Here is a 23,428-nt window from a genome sequence, read left to right as displayed (position 1 = left end):
TCCAATCGTAAAGTCAGTTGGATTTTTAAATGCTAAGTATTGGAAATACAGAAAGCATGATGAGATGGTGTGGGAGCAAAGGCACATTCCTCTTTGAGATTTTCCACCCAACTCAATGGTCTTCCCCTCTTCACAACTTCTCCCCACTTCAAGACCGCTGCTCATTGCCTTGTCTTTCTGTAACAGGCTCTCATCTTGTGCCTTGCCACCCAGACATTTTTCCTTTACCAGTCTTCTGGTAAACATAAAAAGCTCTCATTTTTTTTGCTGATCTCCACCCATATCCAGTGTCCTCATGAGCCCAGGACCACGTAGGCATGTTCCACTAGTTGCAGGAACTGTTTCATTAGTTCATGTCTGAACATTTTGCTCTCTCTGAAAAGGCATAACACCATATGAGTCAGTCTTGCGGAAATAAGTCTTACATGTCAAATCTTTGTTTTGCTTGTTTGGTAAGGGATTGGTGGGTTTATTAAAAATATATGATTAGAACATGGAGAATCTTGCCTGTCAGTGAATAATGATGTAATGTATACAGCTGTTTGGCTTACTCCATGGCAAAGCCAAGGGACAGCTCTTATGGGCAGTACAACCCATATTCTGGAAATGGAAAGCCAGACTGAAATGAAAGGTTTTACCCATCTCAATCCAACACAACTGATTTCCTCTTTATGTTCCCATACAAACAGAGACAGGGTTCATGGGCCTGCTGAGGCCTCTTTTTAGCTTGCAACAGGCCTTTGGATGCTTTGGTCTTTTTATGAGCTTCACTTAATCTACCAGGTCACAGAGAAGTGTTATAAGGTTCTCCCACCAATTGTGAGCCTGTGTCAAAAATCCCACAGGATGACACATCCTGCATCTGCAGTCTTTCCTCACGAGCTTTCTCTTGTTTCAGTGAACTGAATGAACTCAGCAAATTCAATGAACTCAATATCATTCCTATCATGGTACATTCCCATCTGTTTTTCCCGGAGCAGCCTGGTAAGTACATTTATTTCCTCACTGTTTCAGTGAATAACTAGTCATATATTCACTACTACTTGTTTGCACTACTGCTTTTCAGTGCATTTGAAAAAGTAGCTTGATGCTCAATCTACATTAGTCTTTTCCCACCTCAGGATCCCCATCCCTGCAATTAACATTCAGCATAGACCATGGCTCACCCAACCTAGTTAAATCTTGGCAAAGCAATGGTAGAATTCCAGTGGCTGCCACTGGTCATCTATACTATTATCACATTAGTGTTGTTCTGAGGTAGGGCTCTGTGTACTGCGTTCAAGGAGTCTGGCTCACTTATGCATTGCTGCAAACCCTGTGCTGTGGTAGATAACAATAACAGCAGTGTTACATTGCAGTGACAGAGCTGAGGAAAGAGCAACTTCTATATTTTAAGCTCCTTTTAGTAGTTAAAAATGTATTCATCAAGTTGAATGACCAAGACTTCTTTGTAATTTTCTCTATTAATCATCATAATACCTTTTAGGACAGACTGCTGCATCTATATAGAGTCCTGGTGGAGTATGTGGCACTGTGAGATCTGGATCTTTTGGGCAGCCAGCTCAGGTGTTGTGCAGATGTCACCAGGGAATGCCAGGCTTGGTGTTAAGGTTGTTAAAAAATGTGCAGCTGTCACCCAAACGCACACTGTGATTTCTGGATCTGACTGACAAAGTAAAGAGCTGCTGGAGGGGAAAGAACAACCATAGACCTCAGATCTCGTAGAAGTACTTGAAGGTTGTTATGGATGAGGATTCCAGACCTCAAGTGTGGGCTAACTGGCACTAATTAGCTACTAATCCCCAGCAAGGCTTTTGTGAGAGCCAAATGCCCGTAGAAATCAGTTCAGCTCACTACACTGGGAGGAGGATTAGAGGTGGGGAGTGTGTGAATGTGCTTCTGCAAAGAACACCCTGGTGATAGTTGGGTAGGTAGAAGTGCAACAGGTATGTTGAAGTGCTTCTTACTTTGGAGGGTTCTTTAAGCAAAACGACAGAGTTCTTCAGCCAAAATAGGAAAACCTCCATTGTTTAGGAATACCATTTGAAAGGAGGAAAGGATACTGAAAAAGAGGAAAGCATCTGCTGTCAGCCCTGACATTTGTGGTCATTTCCCTTAGTCAAACTCAATTTTCTGGCACACTGATTTGATACAAATGTTTTGAACAACCTTCATTCTTATTCCTTGAGCAAACACGAAGGAATATCAGTCTTAATTTGTGTTTAGCTCCATTATGTTTCTCAGTTGTGTCAAAATGTGAAAACTGTAGAACACCTGGCAATATTTAGTGAACTGCACTCCTCATACTCTGCTTTTGACAGAGGAATTGAGGTTGTTTTACTCAGTCCGAGCTAAGCCTGTGACTAACATTTCAATGTTTGTTCTCTTACTGCCATCACAGTGACATTGCCACAAATATTTTACAAAGATACATGGAGGTAGGAATTGGTCTTGGAAAACATGCAAATTTGGTTTGTTTGCTACCTCACAGCATTGGTGCAGGCCAGGAATTCTGAGCAGAGACAATGTATTAGTATACAGCAAGAGTGTTGTGAACTCAGTTAGGTCCTCCTCATATCAACTTCAAAGCTCTTCACATCAATGGTAATGTGGTCTGTTAACAAATACAGTCATTATTTTACATGAGTTAATTGTTACAACTAATTTTTTCCTTTGAGGGAGACAATGATGAAGGTAAAAATTCTTCAAGGACTTGTGGCACAAGGTGTGTAGAGCCACCTATCCACCTTGCAGAAACAAAGGCAGATACAAATAATCACATAACCATATCGTGCTCCTTATTACTCCATGTGCCACAGTCTCTTGGCTGAGAATAAACCCCTGGGGAGATATTCCGATGGCTGATTTTTCTCATTGTGACATATACCTTCCTCTTGTGTCCAATAGGAATCTTCTCAGGAGTAACTGACACCTATTACCCCTTATCTTTTCCACATGACTCCTTGTAAAATGTGAGTTTCCCTTTTCTTTGCAGCCACACTTACATTAAACAGTGTTCAGCAAGGCTTTCCTTTGGGGAATAAAAATTCAAATCTCATTTTACAAAGACTTAGAGATCTTTAAAACTCCATCTATAATCACAGGTATGATCTTGGTTCCAAAGCAATCCTGACAGGCATACCTAGAGATAACCATTGAGATAACAAAGAGCATCCACAGAGGGCTGCACTCTTACAACTGCTATGATACTTCTATTTCAGCAACAGGCCAATGTGAGGAAGCTTGACTTTGTTTATTTTGGACTTCATTTCTGGATTACAAGTTTCTGGTGGCCTTTGTTCAGATTCCTAAGCACAGAATTATTGTAAAATAAAGAGGTGTCCTGACTTGGACTTGGAAGGAGAGTCTCTGGCACTGTTTGAAACATATACAAAGGCATGAGGTTTGGCTAAGCTTACCGAGATGCTGTTGCACAATTATATATGTCAGATATTAGTAATTAGCCCTCATGCAGTCCCTGCTGTCTTGGTGGTCTTAAGAAAACATATATTTTTAAGTCACAGTAGTTTTTATTGCCAAAGAATAATTGTCTGCTTATTCAGATAATGCTACTGCAACTCAGTTTCAACTTGAATGAATTCTGGCAGGCGCAGACAAGTTTCTTGCAGACCCTGACTATATTTGTCAGCCATGGAGACATAAAAATGCAATGAGTGATTCTCTGTCTTAAATATTTCAGCCCTTTTTCCTTAGGAATGGAACAGCTTAAAACACCCTTCTCATGTAGAGAATTGTTTTTATTTACACTTTCAACAAAAGTAACTGAAGCACCATAGATCTTTACTAATCTTTAGTTATCTGCATGCTTCAAAAATTAAGCATAGTTTTTCCAAGGTGACACAAAAGGACTTGGTAGACTGGAGAACTGAACTCTGGTACACTAAGCCCTTGTGTGTGGATGAAAGCACTCTTTTGATTAATATCCTGTTGTTCACAGCAGGCTTTAAATTTTTAGTATCTCTTCTCCTATTCTTTCCCGAAGGTGCAATGTTGATTTCTCTTTAGAAGTAGACTGAAAAATGTCTCCTATTGAGGAATCCCTGAAAGTAAACCCTTTTGAAGCTCTCCCAGAGGTTTGCATCTCATTCTACAATAGCTATTAGCAAAGCTGCAGCAAATAGAATACACATCTGACAGAAGGACTTTATTATCTTCATGGCTATGTAAAAAAAGATGTTACATCAGAAACAGAATTTTTAATTTTTTGTTAGTGCCAATCTATGATGTTTTCTGTTTCACAGTGGACAGATGATTTTGTGGGCACTAACATGCTCAACTGAGAAACACAAGCATCTCCAATTGGTCATTCAGATTTTAGATGGCTGAAATGCCTGGAGACACTGATTACTTTTCTCTACAGAAGTCTCAGATTCCTAGTTTTATTTGTCAAAGGGTAAATGGGATAAATTCTACACTTCAGGCTATATATATATATTTTTAATGTTACTGAATATACTGTTAAATTTGTCCCTGATGTGCCTGAGAACAGTATTCTGTCACCAAAAAAATAGATCCTGTGTTCTCTCTAGTGGTAAAAACTATAGGTCATCAAATATTACAGACAAGTGGGATGCAGAAGTATCTATTTAGCCCCAAATTTGCTTTCAAGAGAACTCATTTTAGTTCCCTGAGTACCTACATTTCCTATATATTTTGTGTCCTTGCATGCTTAATACTGAATATTATTTAGAATCAGACTTGCAGTTGTTATTGGGGGATTCAGATTTATTCAGATACAAGTATGTGCCTAAAAAGTATGATGGAAAGGATTTAATGGTTTTGTTTTGACAAAACCAAACTGTTTAGAGAAAGGCAAAATATTAAAACATTATCTGGAAATGTCACAACATGGAGAAAAAGTCAGAGGTAATTACCACTCCACAGAGTTTTCTTAGACAGAAGCTATTTGGCAGATTTTTAAAAGAGACAAATAAAGACAGTGTGACAAACAGAAATCAAAAGAGTGAGAAAAGGAAGGGAAATGCCATAGAGCCCCAGAAGAAAAAAGTTCATATTAGCATGGAGTAGAGTCCACAAAGAACAGGCTTACAGGTTGAAATAATTGGTGTTGAGCAGCTGACAACCACACCGATAGCATTTTGGAGAGTTATTTGATATTAGTTCTAGTTTTTTTCCTGCAGTAGTCAGAGAATGTCACTCCACTACCATCTCTTCCAATCCATGCCCAGCTGAATGGAATTTGGGTTACTTGTCTGAGCTTACTGCACAATGGGGACCAAAGTACAGTAAGAGGATATGATGGCACTTGCTTCAAATGCACAAATCTGCTGCAACATGAAATGCTAATGTATATGCATCTTGTGACATGCAGGCTTGAGATACAAAATGACCTTATGAGGAGGTAAGTTCCGTGTTTCACACCATAATAGAAGAACAAGTGTCCTATTTCAGCTATATCCAGCAACAGTAAAGCTGCACCTTTACTAAATCGTTATGATGGAGAACACTTACACTTGTGTACTTTGAAAATTTCCGACAAGATCTTCACTAATACCAAATGCGTTACTGAATACAGGCACTGATTTTGCTCAAAGCATACAATTGTCTGGGGAATTTAGACATGAAAACATCAGATGGGGATTAAAATTGGAACATTTTATTTGGAGCTATCTTATATTGGAATTCCTTCCCCAAGGAATACCCTCACATGATAGGTGATTATGAGTTATACTTGAATATCTTGGGATCTATGTCCTCTTGTGAGAATATCTTTTTGAAAAAAAGTTCAAGCTAACATTTTGTTTTGAACCTTCAATGTGATGTTTAATGCTGGAATACAGCTGGAACATGAGCACCACAGTACTGCTGTCAGTAGTACATGAGCTGTTATGGAGAAGGGAACAGAGGTTGTTTAAACTCTGCCAACAAACATAGCACAAGGCTTGATCTTGTGTGTGCCAGCATTTACCTCCTGCAGCAGAGAATCCTTGTGAGTAGGTTAGAAAGAGATCCTGAGAGGTTATCTAGTCCTTACCACTCCCTTTCTTTCCCATTCCAAAATGGATGCTTCCTTGACTCTTCACTCCAGCTGTGTTTCAGGCATCGGAGTATGCTGGGTTGTGCAGTCTTTGCCACAGGAAAACAGACCAGAACTCCACGGTAACTTAAGCCTAGCTCCTAGTCCTGTCTATGAAAGATCACTCTATTTTTTTTATGCAACTGAAGAGCCCTTGCTAATCTGCAGTTCCAGCATGCAGCTAAACTGGTTGCACAGATTAATGCTCCCGATCAAGACTGTGTGGTTTGCTAACACAGTGAATTCAACTTCCTGGCTGACTAGTGAGGTTTGCCTTCAAGGTGCTGAAGCATGGGAGAGAGAAATACTTGCAATCTCTAGAGATGGGGGCAGGAGGTGGAAGATGAACTGGAGAGACTCTTGTGCATGCCCGTGACTTGACCTAAGCATCCTTTCATTAAACCTTCCACTGAACTTTATGCTGTGCTTTCATTGATATCCAAAAAGTCGTGACGATGAGAAATTTTGGATGGATGTCCACAGTAGTTATCTCAGACATCTTCAAAGGATGTTTATGTTTTACTTCAGAATTCTTTTGTTTGTGAAGGTTAGGAGCGTAAAATACTTTTACCAGAGCATTAGCATAGTCTGTTGTACAAAGATTTTCAGGTGTCTAACAAGACACACAATGAAAGCTTATGGGACTCAGCCATCTAGTTTGCTTAGGAACTTTTGTAGACTCCATTTGCTGCTTCTCCATATTTATGTCACTAACGGCCTCTATACAGCTGGCCCACACTGGCTGGCAGTCGATGAACTAATATAATTGGTGTTTATTGACTGGCAGCCTTTGAATAATTTATTTGTGTAGAGTTTATTTGAGCAATACAAATTTCTGTTTGGCAGACAGTTCGGGTTCCCTCTGAAGGGGCTTGTCTGTGTTTGATGGTTTTGCCACTGTAATTACAGTGGTATAATTGAAACAGCAACATAGAAAATCCTCAAGAGAATGGGCAATTATACTGATATCAAACTGTTTATATTGGCCTAGCATGTTGCAGAACAAAATGGACTGTACCAAAACAATGCAATTTTCTATCAATACATTAGTTTAAGCCAGGGTTCTATCCATGCAGATTCCCTGGCCTCAAGACCCCTTTCTAACTGATGTAAGCATGCTGGTGCAATAGAAATGCTGTCAAATTTAATACAGTTCAAAAGTGGAAGGTATTTCCCCTGTCCCTGCCAAAATCTCTATGGTTGAGGGATCTGAACCCTCTGTTCATACCTGCTTGGAGTAGACATCATTTTTAATAGATCCTTTTGACACTACAGGCTGTGCAACAATGATATGAACTCACTGTGGTGTAAATGAAGGTAGTGTGGCTTTTCCTTATCTCAGTTACTTTGATGACATGGAAAAGATAAAGAACGTACTGTTGCTTTTGATGCTCCATGTGAGGAAAGCAAAGAATTAGTACAACATTACCCAAACCTTCCTCTGTGAACCACTTTGAACAGGTCTTTGAGATGCTTTGATTATTTTTTGTTTGTTTTCATCTACTTTGACCTTAGACTAGTCAAATGTCTGGAATTGCTAGAAGATTTCAAAGAAAAAATGGAAAGAGGAACAGGCATCTTAAACAGCAAATTCTGGCTGCCTGGATTTCTGACATGCAGAAAATGATCTTGTGTCTGCTACTGTCACCTACTGAAGACCTGATGTCTTGCCAAGAGGTTGGAGGAGACAAGTCAACAGCAAGGGGTGGGACAACAGTGGCACACGCAGCTTAGTGGAGAAAATAAGACTATAAATGCAGGGCAAGAGCTGAGGCTGTCTGCCACAGCTCTGTCCTAGGCTGCCAGAGTAGCACATTGGGCTGAAAGTAAAATGGAGCCTTTGGGTTTCTGTGTTCAGCTTGTGGCTGATTCAGTAGCTCACAGCATACTTAGACAGACCTCAGAATATCTTCTTTCCCATACACTCCCCAGAAAGCCAGATAGAGTGGAGCCAGAGCTCACAGCACTGGAAATTCACTTAGGCATTGGCTCGTAGGATTTATACATTGCTCTGCTCCACTAGGCGATATCTAAATCTGTTAAAAGTCAGTCTTGCCTTCTCCTTGATGCCTATATCCTTTCTTCAAAAGGGCTATTGACTCCTAAACCACTTACTGTCTTCAGTGGTGCCCATCCATCACCCCTTGCTATGCTGAAGACTCCACATATCTGTTTACAAAATGTTGAAACAAAAAGGAATTTGGGACCTGGCCTGAAAACCCTGCTGTGTGCTTTTAGCCTGCAGATCTGCACTTCTCTCTGTAGATCGCCAAATGTTTTAAAGCTGCCTTTCTATTTTTTTTGTCCACTTCCATTCTTTCATTCTCCAGCTCCTTGTTCTCTCCCCTTAGATTACTGTGGTCACATACTGGAATAACTTCAGGATTTTTCTTGCATTTATCTTCTGTCCACCACCACAATACATTCTCCTTAAAATTTGCCCTGTCCATAGCATGGGATGCCAGTTGTATTCTTATACCTGCAAAGCCTGTAGCTAAACTGTCATGTGATTTCAAAGAAAATTAAAGTTGTGTGAATTATGAAATTAGTTGGTGGGAGAGGGGAAGATTCTTCTGAACATTTTCCACACAGAATATTTAAATCCTTTTTTAATGTGGGGGAAGTCTGAAAAGCAACAGTCTCTCAAACTGAATTGAATAGTAAGCTATGATCAAGCTGAGATTTTCATCAAATATCACCAAAGGAGGATTAGATTGGAATTGGATTTCACAATATGGGCAAAGGTATGACGTTAAAAGGTGAATCTGCAATTATCAAAAGATTAATCTCTTCTCTAATAGTATTCATAAAAGGGCTAAGTTTTACCACTTACTGAGCACAAGGAAGGTGTTTTGCTGCTGACAGTTTGGCCAGAGATATAAAATATAGAGTCATCAAAGAAATCTTTATCAAGAGCTTGTTTTATTGAACTGCTGGGGATATTAACTTTCTTACAGTATGTTACAATTGCATTGCCATATGAAAGCTTTTGCTGATATGAAATATTAAGGTTCTCCTCTCTAAACTGCAGACTTTACATTGCCTTTTCCTTGATGTTTAAAGAGAAACTCGTTCTGCACTCCTGACTCAAAGCAAATAGCAGTTTCTTGTTGATCTTTCCATCACTCTTACCTCAGCTATCAGTCTGCATGAAGACAAAATGGCAAGGTAGATTCTGCAGCCAACAAACTCCTTCTTCTTGAATGTCCATAGTGGTCAGTCATCAGCAGAGTGAGATGTAGAGCCTGCCTCATCTTTTGGCATAGTTTTGTGGCTCAAAGTAAGTGGAGGTATAGGGGTGGTCTGGACCCAGCTCTGTGTGCTGCCTTGTGGACAAATCAGAGACAAAGTCTGACCTCACTCATATACCAACAAGTAAAATAATCTGAAGACTTCAGGGAACCCTGTTGATGTAGAGAAGCACAAGCGAAGGACCTGGCCTTTTGCTGGGAGTTGCTCCTCAGCTGACATTCAGCCCTTCATGGAGTCTGGAGGATGGTCAGTTCCTCTGCAGTCCTGGTTTTGAGCAGATGGAGACCTCTCTTTTCTTCCTGCCACCCCAACTTTCTACCATGATCAGTTCCTGTCTCTCTCTTCACTTCAATCCTTCTGCTGCCTGGCTCCCCTTCTACTCCCCTCTGCCCCTCTCTCCTGTTGTCCTCCTTTCTGCTTTTCCTGTGATGCCTGGCTCTTCCTGCTGGCCTGCTCCCTGTCTTCGCAGTGGCTGACATCCTTGGCACTGAGTGGAAATGGACAGCCACTATTTGATTTCTGTGTTGCCACATAACCACTTTTCCATATTGTGAGGAAGCCTGCCAAAACACTGTTTCTCCGAAAGCAAATCGAGAGCTATCACCAGCTGGTAACATCTTGCAGACACAACTTGCTGACTGGGAAATATTCCTGACAGCAGCAAGAAACCTCAGATTATCAATCCTTGATATCATGAAAACTTTAAATCAAATCCATTCCAGCATCTGGTTACTGATCAAAGCAAATCCTTTCCCAGAAAAACAGAAGAAAAAAAGAAAAAAATAAAAGACTTAATTATTTCCTGATAGGCCTAATAACCTGGAATTAAGGAGAGCATTTATATCAAGTTAGGAGACTGACTCATGACCACCGGTGAAGTGAGAATCAAAGATCCCCCTTAAAGCATGCCACAGTGACTGCCTTACAAAGGATATCACCAGGCCAGACACAGCGCACTAGCAAGTGAAAGATCCCCAAGTTCATCATATTCCAGTTTAGCACAGCAGAAGAGACAAATGCTCAAGGTTTGTGGATAACTCCCTAGCTCACTGCTGGCTTTTTTTCCCCCATTCATGATGACGCATAGATAAGAATTTAGTGCTCTGACTGATTCTCTAGAAAGGAGCTGGGCAGTTGTTGAACACAGGGGCTTATTCAGACAGCAAAAGGGAAAATCTTTTGAGGCACCACATGATTGTTTTATGACAGCATTTAGGAATCCTTGTCACAAACCAGAGTCCTGTTTTGCTAGGTATGTATAAGCAAATAAAAGCAGGTACATATACTACAGAGTTTGCAACCTAAGAGTCTGTACTTGAGGTAGATCTTCAGGCAGTGATAGCATGTCCATTTCAAGTGTCTACAAGAAGTTCCTAGTGGAAAATTTCCTTGACATATGCTGGAGGAGCAAGATGTTGGAATGTAATGAAGGATGTCAGGACTAACTTCTTCATACATGCACTGCATGGGACAAGCTGTGATGACACACAGCTGGAGTTGCCATTCAATAACAAGGAGGAACTGGCTGGTGATGAGACAATCAATAGTGGCATTGAGTGTAACAATAATGAACGGATTGTGAAGAACCTGTAGTCAGGGAGGAAGGAAACTAACAGAATAAAGGCTCTATACTTTAGGTAATAAGACTTTGGTTTATCCAGGAAGCTAATATGTTGCACACAGTTTTGCTACCCGCCCCCCCAGGTACAAGAAAGAAACACTAAAGAGGAGTGATTTCAGGGAAAGCCACTAAGCTGAGGCTGTGAGGGGAACTGGAGGACTGAGATTTGTTCAGCCCAGGGAAGGAACAGCGTCAGAGTCACCCGGCAGCAACCTGCCAGGTCTGCTGAAGGGGTCATCAAGAAGAAAGAGCTAGGCTCTTTGGAGTGGTGCATGCCTGGAGGAGAGGCTTGTATTAGAAACAACCTGAGATCTTCATCAGGTCAGAATTATTCTAATAACCCTGTCAAAACATGTGAGCACCCACAAATGACCTTTCCTCAGCCACTGAAGATCTGCTCCTCATACTTCTTCAGCGGTCATCTCATAACAGATGATTTCTCCACCAGATTTTCAGCTTTGATATCCTTTCCAGATCCTCTTTATTTCTCCTGCTTTTGCAAAGCCCTTCTCCTTCTCAACACTGTTCATATCAAGTTTTTTTCTTCAAGTCTATTGCTAGGATTGTTTTCTGTATCTTCCTGAAACTTCCTCCCCTGCCATCATCACTGGTTGCCTGTCATCTTTTGGTTGTCTTGCCAAAAAGCCTGGGCCAAATAGTATTAACAAAAAAATACTTTCCTTTCTTGACATCCATGACTTCATCATGTATTTTCCTTGTAATTCTTTAACAACATTCTAGTTTCATTCTAGCAATATTAATTTATTGTTACTTATAAGGCTGCACATAATTCCATAATTTCATTTCTTGTTGTTAGGTGTTTTTACAATCAAATTGTTTTCATTTCTTATGGAAGTTGCTTTAAGATCCACCATTCTGAAGCATTCCAACAATATTATAAAACCAAATTTCCATCTTCCATCATTCATTTCCACTGTTTACACATACATTTTTCAGTTGTTCCTCATAGCCTGTAAATACATTTTCAACAGGAAAAGGAGCTTCATTCTGGATGGGAAGATCCATGCCACAGCTACTGCATAGTGTAGTCTGTACTGCATTCTCCGCAGTGACTAGTGCTAGTGTCTTAGATCCTCTCAGTAAATCTGTGCCTAGCTAGTGACTGCATTTTCTCAAGTGCTGTTCAAGTCAAGAGCATATGAAGAGCACTGTATAGACTTGAATAGCAGTGCCTGGAAACAGCTACAGAGATTATTGAATGTTACCTAGATTTACTTCTGACACTAGCCAGAGGACAGAAACAATGTTCTACTTCTTCATAAGAAAGTGTTTAAATGTGGGTTTTGTGTAGAAGCTTATTGTTTGTAGCTGTCAGCTTAAAAATGGCCCATTGATAGTCTTTATTGAATCCTGCTGTATATATATTGGTGACTATTTGTATATATGTTGTCACCTTCAAAGTGTTTATTATTCTACAGATGTCAAGTATGTGCCCCTCCTTTAACAGCCATGCACAACATCAGTGGTTTTTCAATACCCATAAATTAACACCTTCTTTACTCCACCTCAGAGTTTTTACATTTCTAACTTAAACCAATTAAGTTCCTGAAAGGTAAGAAATTTGATGAATTATATTAATCCACATTCACAAAACCGTCCATTCATGACAATTAAGTACTGCTTTACTCCACAAAACATATACTGTTTTGTAAAATAAAACCTTTTGTTGCTTTATATTGTTTGCATGATGATACTAGAGAGATACTTGGGAAGATGTTTGGAATAATACTAGATACTTTGGCACGACAGTGCACAATGCAGTGTTACTTCTGCCATTTCAAACAGCCAAGGCAATTAACTTCAGAAAGTTACAACTGTTATTATATGGGTTTATGTAAGAACTATGGAAGCTAATGCTAAAACACTTAACTGATTCCAATAGGGTTTGGATTATCCCTTTAGTCTTAGTAATGCATATGGTGTCAACAGCCCTTGTAATTTTTATACTTTAAACAGGCGTAGCATACTCAGAAGTCGAATCTCTTCAGTGTAGGAAGATACATAGGATGTTTGGCAGAATCATATCCCACCTCATTTAGGTATCATCACCTAATCTGATGAGTAATGACTGACAGGGTGCATTTATAACACTTTCCACCAGAATTCAAGCCATGCTCAGATTGGGGGTTTTGTTCCAGCATTCAGGGCAGAGCAAATCTGGAGGGCTATGCCCATCTCAATTGAAGAAACAATAACAATCTTACAACAACAACTATGGCAGAAAACCTAGGAAATTTTCATAGACTCATGGAATAATATTCAAAGGGGCCTCTGGAGGTCTTTGATCCCAGCTGCTATTCATGGCAGGTCCTGATACAGCGCAGTTGTCATTCAATCCCAGCTGCCGTTCAAGTTTCCAGTATCTCAATGAACCATAGAATCATAAAACAGTTCGGGTTGGAAGGGACTTTAAAGATCATCTACTTCCAACCTCCCTGCCATGGGCAGAGACATCCCACTAAATCAGGCTGCCCAAGGCCATCCAACCTGGCCTTGAACACCTCCAGGGATGGGGCATCCATAGCTTCCCTGGGCAACTTGCTTCAGTGTCTCACCACTCTCATAATGAAGAAATTCTTCCTTCCTTCTAATCTAAATCTGCCCCTCTCCAGTTTATACTCATTGCCTCTAGTCCTATCACTACAAGCCTTTGTAAACAGACCCTCTCCAGCTATCCTGTAGTCCCCCTTCAGATACTGGAAAGTTGCTATGAGATCTCCTCTGAGCCTTCTCTTCTCCAGGCTGAACAACCCCAACTCTCTTAGCCTCTCTCAGCCTGTCCTTTTATGGGAGGTGCTCCAGCCCTCTGACCGTCTTTGTAGCCCTCCTCTGGACCCATTCTAACAGTTCCATACCCCTTTTTTGTTGAAGATTCCAGAACTGGACACAGGATTCCAGATGAGATCTCACAGGAGAGGAACAGAGTGGCAGAATCACCTCCCTCAACCTGCTGGCCATGCTTCTTTTGTTGCAGCCCAAGACACGGTTGGCCTTCTGAGCTGCGAGCGCACATTGCCAGCTCATGTCGTGCTTCTCATGGACCAGCACCCCCAAGTCCTTCTCTGCAGGGCTGCTCTCAATCACATCATCCCCCAGCCTGTATTGAAACCCCGGATTGCCCCAATCCAGGTGTAGGACTTTGCACTTGGCCTTGTTGAACCTCATGAGTTTCACACAGGCTCACTTCTCCAGCTTGTCCAGGTTCCTCTGGATGACATCCCATCCTTTTCGTGTGACAACTGCACCACCCAGCTTGGTGTCATCTGCAACTTGCTGAGGGTGCACTCAGTCTTGCAGTTTGTATGACTGATGAAGATATTAAACAGCACTGGTCCCAGTAACGGACCTTCAAGGGACACCACTTTTCACACATCTCCATCTGGACTTTGAGCCATTGACCGCTACTCTCTGAATACAACCATCCAACCAGTTTCTATCCACCGAACAGTCCACCCACCAAATCCATATCTCTCCAATTTAGAGAGAAGGATGTTGTGGGAGACCGTGTCAAAGGCTTTACAGAAATGCAGATAGAACATATACACTGGTTTTCCCGTGTCTACTGCTGTGGTTATCTCATCATAAAAATCCATTACACCATCATAGAAAACCACCACTTTCTCTCTGTGCCCCTGCTCCAAATTTGACCTTTACTACTATGAAATTCTTTCCCCTAATATCTTAGTTCCATGTTGTAATTTATATATTTGTCTGTTCCCTCTTATCCCATGCTTGTGCATGTCTGAGAAGAGACTGATTTTTGTCTTCACTACAGCCTCCCATGAGACGGTTGCAGAGAGTAATAAGGTCTTTATTAATCCACCTCTTCACTAGGCTGAATAAACTTGGCTTTCTCAAATTCTCCTTGTACTTCAGGAGTTCCAGTGCCCTGACTGTCCTGCTGGCCTCTGTTGGACTCACTTTTGCTGACTGTAACACGTCAGGGAAAACAGAAAATAGTGCTTTTCTCTTATCTGATGTGGTTTTTTTCCTGCCTATATTAAGACATACTAAGAAATATGTTACAGTATGTCAAGAAATGAATGTCAGTATTTTTTTCAGAAAAGAGCTGCCTGAATAGGACGAAAAAAAATAATCCTGCAAACAGCTCCCTATGAGTCCTGGTTAGTACACAGCTCAGGTTTTTCCTTGCCTTTGGAATAAAGAAAATTCATCACGAGTCAAGCCCCCAAGAAAAATCCTGGGGAAATAACTATTACACTGTATGGCTTCTCAGCTTTGCCCTTCAGCAGCGAGCAACAGCCGGTGACCGTTATCTGCTCAAACATCATGTGCATTCACTGCATCTCCAATGCTTACCCTCTTCCAACATCACCTTCCGTCCTCACCCAATTTGATATCCTACTTACCAAGAACTCAGACTTTCTCCCTTTCTATGATCCCAACCCTGTAAGTATTCACATGTGAAGTTTGTTTTCTTTTTGGAAATTCTCTAATTCCTTTCCAACTTTCAGGCTGTTTTCAAATTACTTCCCTCCTCCAATTAAAAGTGTTGTGACAGAGGCAAACTTCAGAAAGATGCTTTGCTCTTTTCGAATGGACCTGAAAGAATGTTGGATGAATATTGCTTATCTTCAGAAGTTATCCAGTTACAGTGAAAGCTGCCAATCTACAAACCCTTGGGCATTCTTACTGTACACACACAATATGATTTTTTGAGTTATGAATCAGGTTCACAGCTACTTACTGTTGCCAGCTCTTTGTTGTTGGTTAATACTGTGTTTCCTTTGCTTATTTGCGAAGCAGTGTGGGCCATGAGTAGCCTGAAACAAATGGCTGGGAATGTGGGGAAAATCTGAGACAGAGATAGGTTCCCAAATCTGGCTCGTCATAAAGAAAGAGGGGGGAAAAGGAGATAAAAGGGGCTGTGTCACATGAATCCCTTGTCAAATTACTCCAAGTAGACTAGCATTACTCCCCATTAATGAAACAGCATGTAGATTGAAGACAATGAAGATTCTGTGAATTTTTGAACAGTTCAAAAATTTGACCTTAAATGGAAAAGGTTTTTACTTTACCTGCTGCAGAGCTTTTGATCATTTCTAATTTAGTCAAAAATCTTGATGAATTGCTGATGCCTTGAGTAGGACTGATAATTCTTTAGTCATAAATGGTAATATGCTCGTTGCTTCTTTTCAACAAATGTGTATCAGGAGAACCCAGCAGACAGTACCACTCAGAAAAAAAAACCATATTACCTTGAACTTCCATGTTAGATCCTTTCATGCAACAACTCAACAGAATCCCAGTTGAGTTCTCCCTCAGTAATGGCCATATACAGCATTTAAGTTGCTTTGTCTTCATGCTGACTACCTTGTCCAACCTAATATGTATGTGCAATGTTTATGGAGTTTTTTAAGGTGGGGTTATTAAGTTTAAGGTGGGTTTTTTTGCAGCACTCTTTTTAAATTGGTGCACAGTGCAGTCACGAAATAAAAGTGTTACAACTGTGAGAAAGGTTCAAGAAACACGGGTAGAAGAAAGCAGAGGTTTCCAAAAGTGGTGTTCACTGATCTTCATTGCTCTCAGACTGGAGTAACTTCAAATTTAGTGAGATGCTCTGTCTGTCTCCTTGAAGTGGTTTCTTTCCCCCTAACCACCCTATTAGAAAGCCAAACATATCCTGGGCTGCAGCAAAAGGAGTCTAGCATGTTGAGGGAAGTGATTCTGCCCCTCTAGTTTGCTCTCATGAGACCTCACTTGGAACACTGCCTCCAATTCTGGAGTCCTTAGCACAGGAAAGATATGGATCTGTTAGACCGAGTCAACAGGACGACCACAAAGATGATCACAGGACTGGAGCATCTCCTATACAAGAACAGGCTGAGAGAGATGGTGGTGTTCAGCCTGGAGAACAGAAGGCTCTGAGGAGACCTTATTGTGGCCTTCCAGTACTTACATGGGGCCTCCAGGAAAGAAAGGGAGGGGCTTTTTATTAGGGAGTGTAGTGATAGGATGAGAGGTAATGGTCTTAAACAAGAAGAGGGGAGATTTAGACTATGTATAAGGAAGAAATTTTTTACTGTGAGGCACTGGAACAGGTTGCCCAGAGAAGTCAAGGAAGCTATTCTCCTGACTTGGGTGTTATTTTAATGGACAAGTCTGGAGGACTACTCATAAGAGTGGTTCAGTAGATCGTTGTCCATGATGAAAAACCCAATAGCAAAAGGCCCATTCCTCCCAAGGAAAGCAGTGAAAAGGTTCCATCAGTTAGATTAAATAAATGGCAGTTTCTGGTCATTGAGTGTTTGTGGAGCAAGTCAAGTATGGCTGGTCAGCACTGGCAGACTGGCTCATTGTTGCTTCTTCCAATATCCCATGCTCAGCAGACAACAGTTATGGAGCTTGAGTCAGGTATCTGCTGCAAGATCCCAAGGAGAGGAAGGACTATTTGTTATGTGTGCGGATTTCACCATGGAAAGATTCCAATTAAACCGTAGTCTGCTTCTTCTCTGCCTTAGGATAACAGAGAAGCACAGTAGAAAGTCCTGCATACAACAGATTCTCAGTCCAGACATTTCTTTATTAAGTCAGACCACTAATGACTGATGCTTAGCCAATGAATCAAAGCAGTTGCCTGCACAAGGTACTGGATGAACTCAAGTTACAATAAGTAAGTAAAAAACAGGGCTTTTTCTCAATCATTAGGAAGAAAAAACGAGCTAAATTTGCCAGGTAGCTCATTTATAATGAACAATCTGATTAGCTCCACATCTGGGTTTTCTGGCTTTTTTTCAGGGTAAGACAGCTGGCTGGTCTTGAAAGCATGTTTTAATGCAAAGTTCTGTATTAATATTATGTTTCTTTTAGGTGTTGTACATTAATACTTCAAACGTGCATTTCTGGCAAGGCAGTATGACCATAGCCTAGTTTTTTAACGCAAAAGATCACATTTCCAAGTATTTTTTAAAAGCCCACATTACCACAGTTTCTGTTGGGGCAAAAGAAAGGACTGGGGAATTAAATAAACAAAAACACCTGGCAACCTCCATTGTTAGTGTAGAACATATACTGTTTGTACATCAGTGTCCTTGGCAAGCCATGCAAAAGCAGAGACACTGAGAGGCTTTTTTTTTCCAAGAATTTAATCAGCAAAACTGCAACACTTATCAGCATTTTTAATAAAAAATTCAACAGGAAAGTCTCCTGACAAAAAGCCAGAACAAGCAAGATTCTTAATACCTAGAGTCTGGAGGAGAAAGACTGGGAGTAAATAAACTGGTCCTCACTCTTCACATTATTTAAACATACTTGAAGTGGCTACTTTAAAAACAATATAAAGTTATAGAACAAAAACATACATATCTTTTTATTTTCCAAATATGATCTAGGAAAACAGTGGTATGCTTGGAGCAAGAGACTCTCAGGGCTACTTATGCAAAAGCAAAGCAACCACTAGGAAAATGTATAGAACGAGCCATCACTAGAGAAGTAAATCAGAAATAACCTAAAAAAAGGAGAGTTAGACAAACATAATGACATTCATAAGAATTTGCAAAATTGTGACAAGATGCTAGACTCTGAATCTGGGAAGTCTTGAAGCATTGTGCCCAGTGACTAATCTCATATATAAGTCTACTCAGTACTTACGATTAAGAATTGAAAAAAGTATTGTGTTTTGAGGAAGAACATGCGCATAAACCCATATCTGAGGTAAAATGACAAAGTTTGGTGGGGAAATGAGGCCAGATGATCCAGCAGCATACTTCAAAGTACTAGACAGTATTTCAAGGAGAACATGTAGATCACATGTGAAGTCCAGAGGGCCCAGGAGCTTTGAGTGTGAACCACAACACAGGAAGGACGTGGTGGACGTAGGAGAAAACACTGCGGAGTTCATCTCGTGACTAGTGTCAGTAATGAAGTCTGCACTCGGTGGCAAACAACAGAGGCCAAATATTTGTTCAGGCAGTCCGAAGCAATTCAAGTATATTGCTGATAGAAAGGAGTGAATAAACCAGCATTTGGCTTGGTGTAATTAATTTGACTTTGTCAGAGGTTTGACAGAATAGGCTCTTGGATTCAGACAGTGTTTCCTTGTCTATAAAGTACCTAGTTGAAAGGGAATTGAAATGGTGAGGCAAAATATGCTAGAGACAGACTGAATCCACAAGTCTTAATTGAGTCTCCAACTTTAGGGTGTTCAAAACCCAACAACTGACTTCTATGGAAAGAGAAAGTGCTGTTTCTAACATGCTTATCTGCCATCCCTCACAAACGCAGAATCTGCAAAGTGTGATATGAACATTAACAATTCAGTTACAGCATCAATCAAGAAAACAACTATCACTTACTAGTGACATTTTTTTAATCTGAGTTTGGAATATGAAAATGTAAATTATTTGCCTGCTGACACCTACTCACAAGCCACCAGGCCTTTTTATGAACTCCTGCTCTGCAGCAGCAGGAATTTTGCTATTGGCTTCACTGGGTCAGAATTTTTTCCAAAAATCGTGAATAGCAACTGTTGCTGTCTGGCAGCATTCCATATCTTGGTTTCTTGCAGTCATTGCTAACTAGGAGTGTTCCACATTTTTGTTTCTTCATCTTCTTTTGGTAGTGACTTTATTTCTAACTTCTAAAAGTTCCCACTTCTTACAGTAAAAACAGAACATCTGGCTTTATTTTGGTTAATGGAAGATACTGTTCTTTTTTCCTTCAATTACACATGATTTTGTAACTTGTTGTCTGAAGGAATGGTGGTATCTGCCATCTGTGGACAAAGAAATTGGGCACTACTTCTGTGGGAAACTTGTCACTAAGGTCACTGCCACAATGCCATTTTACTCATAATGTATTTTGCCAGGTCTTTTCATGTGTGCATAGGTGTGAACTGAAGATTGCAAAATTCAAATGTTTATTCTGGCTCCATTAATGATAGAGCTCATCTAAATGCTATTGTTCATATTCAAGTCTTTCTTTGACTTGAGTTAAAGACATTTATCCTTACAAGAATAAACTGTTTCTTAAGAATTTTCGTGTTCAACCATGGAATGAATTTTCCAGTCCTGTTTACTTTTCAAAATGCCATTGCACAAAATGTGAATGCTTTAGTACATTTATCTTCAAAATATCCTATGAGCTGAGAAAAGATCTGTGGATAAAATGCCTTCCATTTAGACAAGGCTTTAGTTATAAAGCTGGTGATGATGGATCCTGTGAATCCTGAAGTGATGTTAGTTGCCAGTGTAACACTCTCCATTACTCTGAGTACACAAAAATAATTGCCTTGATTTTGGCTCTGTGCTAATGAGACCCATGCTGACAGAGTAATCAGACTACTTGTTTCTAGATAATCCCAGAAATAGCTAGTAATTTTCACTAAAATATGACCATAAGGTTAAATAGCTTTAAAACCTCGGTTCTACTCTAACATCAGTTTACAATGTGTTTTTTCTCACAGATTTTTTTTTTTTTTTTTTTTTTTTAAATTTGCCCTTTTACATAAACCCCACAGAGTCTCCTGGAAGCCCTGAGATAAAGCCTTGATGTACAAATTCTATTCTTGCCATTAAAAAAATGTGCAGAATTTGAGTGCATTGCTTCTGAAAGGAATTTTATTTGCTACAGGCAACTGGAGGCGAAATTTTTGGAGGAAGATGCCTTAATAGTTTCTTATATCTACTAAGCTAGTTTCTGATTTTCATGAGTCTTAATTTTTAGTATAGAAACACAGAAAATTGTCTTGTGTTTACTAAGAATAAAAAAACTAAAGAAAGGGAAAGACTTCCACAGAATAAGTAGGACCATTGCAAGCTCTAACCTGTCGTGACAATACTGTATAGTGTTTGTCTATCTTACCCTTCATTTTTGTTGAAGGACTTCCATTAAAGTCATGAGGTGTTAGCTTTGCTAGGAGTCTTACAATAACGAAATAAAAGAAACAAAAATGAGATTCTTGGGCTTTGCTTCTGTTGAAGCGTGTTTTCAATGTATTATTTGGTTTCTAAACCATACCCAAAGAGAAAAAAATCCAGAACAATAAAACGTTCCTCCTTGTTTGCAGAACAATTGGCCTCTCATGTTAATGTATTGGATGCAGTTGAAGCTTATCTTCACCATATAGGACGGACATGTGGAAAAAAAAAGATACCCAAACAGAAAAATGTCTGGGCAGAGAAACTCTAAGCTGGTAAGGAGGAGAAACTGAAACATCAGTCTTGATCCTACACTAGTACTCCTCACTCAAGTCAGTAGGAAGACTTGTGAACTCTCACTCCATAGAAGTGAATTTCTATGTAGAAAAGTATTCCTCAAGGCAGAGAAAGTATGGGAGTCCTCTAAATGCAGTGAAAATGCAGTAAGTGGAAAGAAAACCTCCCTGTGTCATGCTATTCTTTTTTCCATTCTTTGGTTTCATCTGGCTGACATTTAATATTGTTTATTATTAACAGAGCCCCTTTGCTGTAGCTCTCCCAGTTTTAAATCATGAGAGGGCATAATGCAGAGCATACACATTTGCCATTAGACCATAATTGTAGAAATTCAATTAAAAATCTAACATCTACTCAGCGTCAGCAACAGAAATGCACTGTTATCCCACAAAAAGCCCTGCAAGACTTTGGCTGCAAGACACCGTGCTGGCCACAGACAGATCTTGGAGACTGTAAGAGCTCCAGCATCTCCCTCTCTGCAGCATCAGCTGGAACCCAGGAACACCGATTTAAACAAATGAGTCTCAAAACTAGTGCCAAGCAAAGACTGTCTGGCACATATTTAACACCAAGATCATAGTAAATGGCATCTGCAGAAACTCAGGAATAAGCACTGTAAGAATGAAAGAGCTGCCATACAGAGTCAAACCACAGGTTTGGCTGAGTAAATACCCCAGCTTCAATAGCGATCATTAGTAGTTGTTTAGAACAGAGAATAAACTGTTATACATACCAAAATTTAAACTATTCAGCTTCCAGTGCTTGACTTTATGTTTTGAGGTACTGAGCACTGAGATGACTGATGCACAGATATTCTGTATACACTGTAAAGGTGCTCCCTCTGGGAGATTCCCAAGCCATTTGCAGTCAGGTTTTTTTTTCATCAAGAATCAGAAATATGGAGGGGAGGAACAACGACGCTAAATGACTTGAAACATGTGTGGGAAGTTTGCTGTTAGAAGCATGACTGGAACTCAGGAAATGGCTAATCCTTCCAACCCTCCTTAAGAAGCTGTAGAAAACTGTGGAGCACTGACAGCAGCAGTAGTCTAGACAGATTGTATAGGGTTCAATGACAATTTCTCTAACATCCTTACATGTGACGTTGTTTTTTTTTTCTCTGTAAATGTTAAACCTTATTTGGAAGAAAAGAATATTCTCCTGTATGTTACAGTAATTTTTGTTTGTTTGATCTGAAGGTCTGAAAAAAATACTGAGTATATCTTTACTATTGATGCTGAAGACCCTCAAAGGTTTTATGCGATTAATGACTACATGATCTGAGGTTTGTTTCTAAAGACCATCCAATGTCTAAGCCAATGGGACAAGGCTGTGCATGAAGGACCTCACAAGAGATGGCCAGTCCTAGACACAACATTTTAAATTAAATATTGTCAGCATGTGTTGTTCTGTCAAAGTAAAACATTTTCTTAAAGTCCCTGAATTACAATGTTTGTGTAGCTGACTAGGGTTTACAAGTGAGCTGTATGCAGAAAAAAAGTCCAGATTTTATTTTTAATTGATGTTTTTGGTCTTAAGCCAGTTGTATCAAGGTAATTCCACTCCACTAAACAACTGAGAGTCTTAGTTTTCCTTCCAATATAGAAAAACAAGCTTATAACCCTGAAAGCTGGTACAAAACAGAATTGCCCCTCTTCTAGCAGGATGGTCCTTGCATGGTTACTCCTTGACCTGCTGTCAAATGCAAAAACAAACACCTGTGACAGTTACATAAGGTTATGTGTGCGCCACTGTTGATCCATCTGCAATACATTACATACTAATTTATTACTATGGGTGGTTTTCAAAGAGGATTCATTAGACAGACAGAGTCCATTGCACAGTTAAGAAACTGTTTTTGTTCCCACCGTTCTAATTTTCTCTTCTTCTCGGGTTTCTGTTTCCTTTCATGCAGGGATATTAAGTGCTGGTGAGACAATATTTGGTCCAAAACCAGTGAGTCTGTTCTGGCCAATTCATGTGGGTGTTGAGCAACACCTGAACCAAGTTTTGTGGGCTGGATAAACCATAAGTGGTTAATTATCTTCCAAAGCCTATATCTGTTCAATAAGGAGTGGAATGACTCATTTATACAGAATAAACCGTGAGTTCTGGCTTTGTCCTAAAAGAAACAAAGAAATAACTCTCTCTTAAAGGAAAAAAGATTTTTTCACATAGCTGTCTGTGGGTTAGATCATGAATTTATGTAGGAGGCTGTATGATGGTTCTGGTAACTCTTTCTATTATGAATTGAGGTATCCTAGGGATACAATCAGGAAAAGAAACAACTTGATAAGGTTC

The 23,428-nt window shown here is 40.0% G+C and overlaps 1 long non-coding RNA gene across 1 annotated transcript in view; it reads left to right on the top strand.

Annotated features, from left to right (window-relative positions):
* LOC128851437 (uncharacterized) overlaps positions 1 to 23,428 on the top strand; it is a 50,317-nt gene that overhangs the window by 1,554 nt on the left and 25,335 nt on the right. The window contains exon 2 of the long non-coding RNA XR_008448825.1: positions 899 to 984. This is a non-coding gene — a long non-coding RNA (uncharacterized LOC128851437). The remainder of the gene's footprint in view (positions 1 to 898; positions 985 to 23,428) is intronic.

The sequence above is a fragment of the Cuculus canorus genome, chromosome 2 (genome assembly GCF_017976375.1).
Source record: "Cuculus canorus isolate bCucCan1 chromosome 2, bCucCan1.pri, whole genome shotgun sequence".
NCBI classification, from domain to species: domain Eukaryota; kingdom Metazoa; phylum Chordata; class Aves; order Cuculiformes; family Cuculidae; genus Cuculus; species Cuculus canorus.
This window is presented reverse-complemented; position numbering and strand designations above follow the sequence as displayed.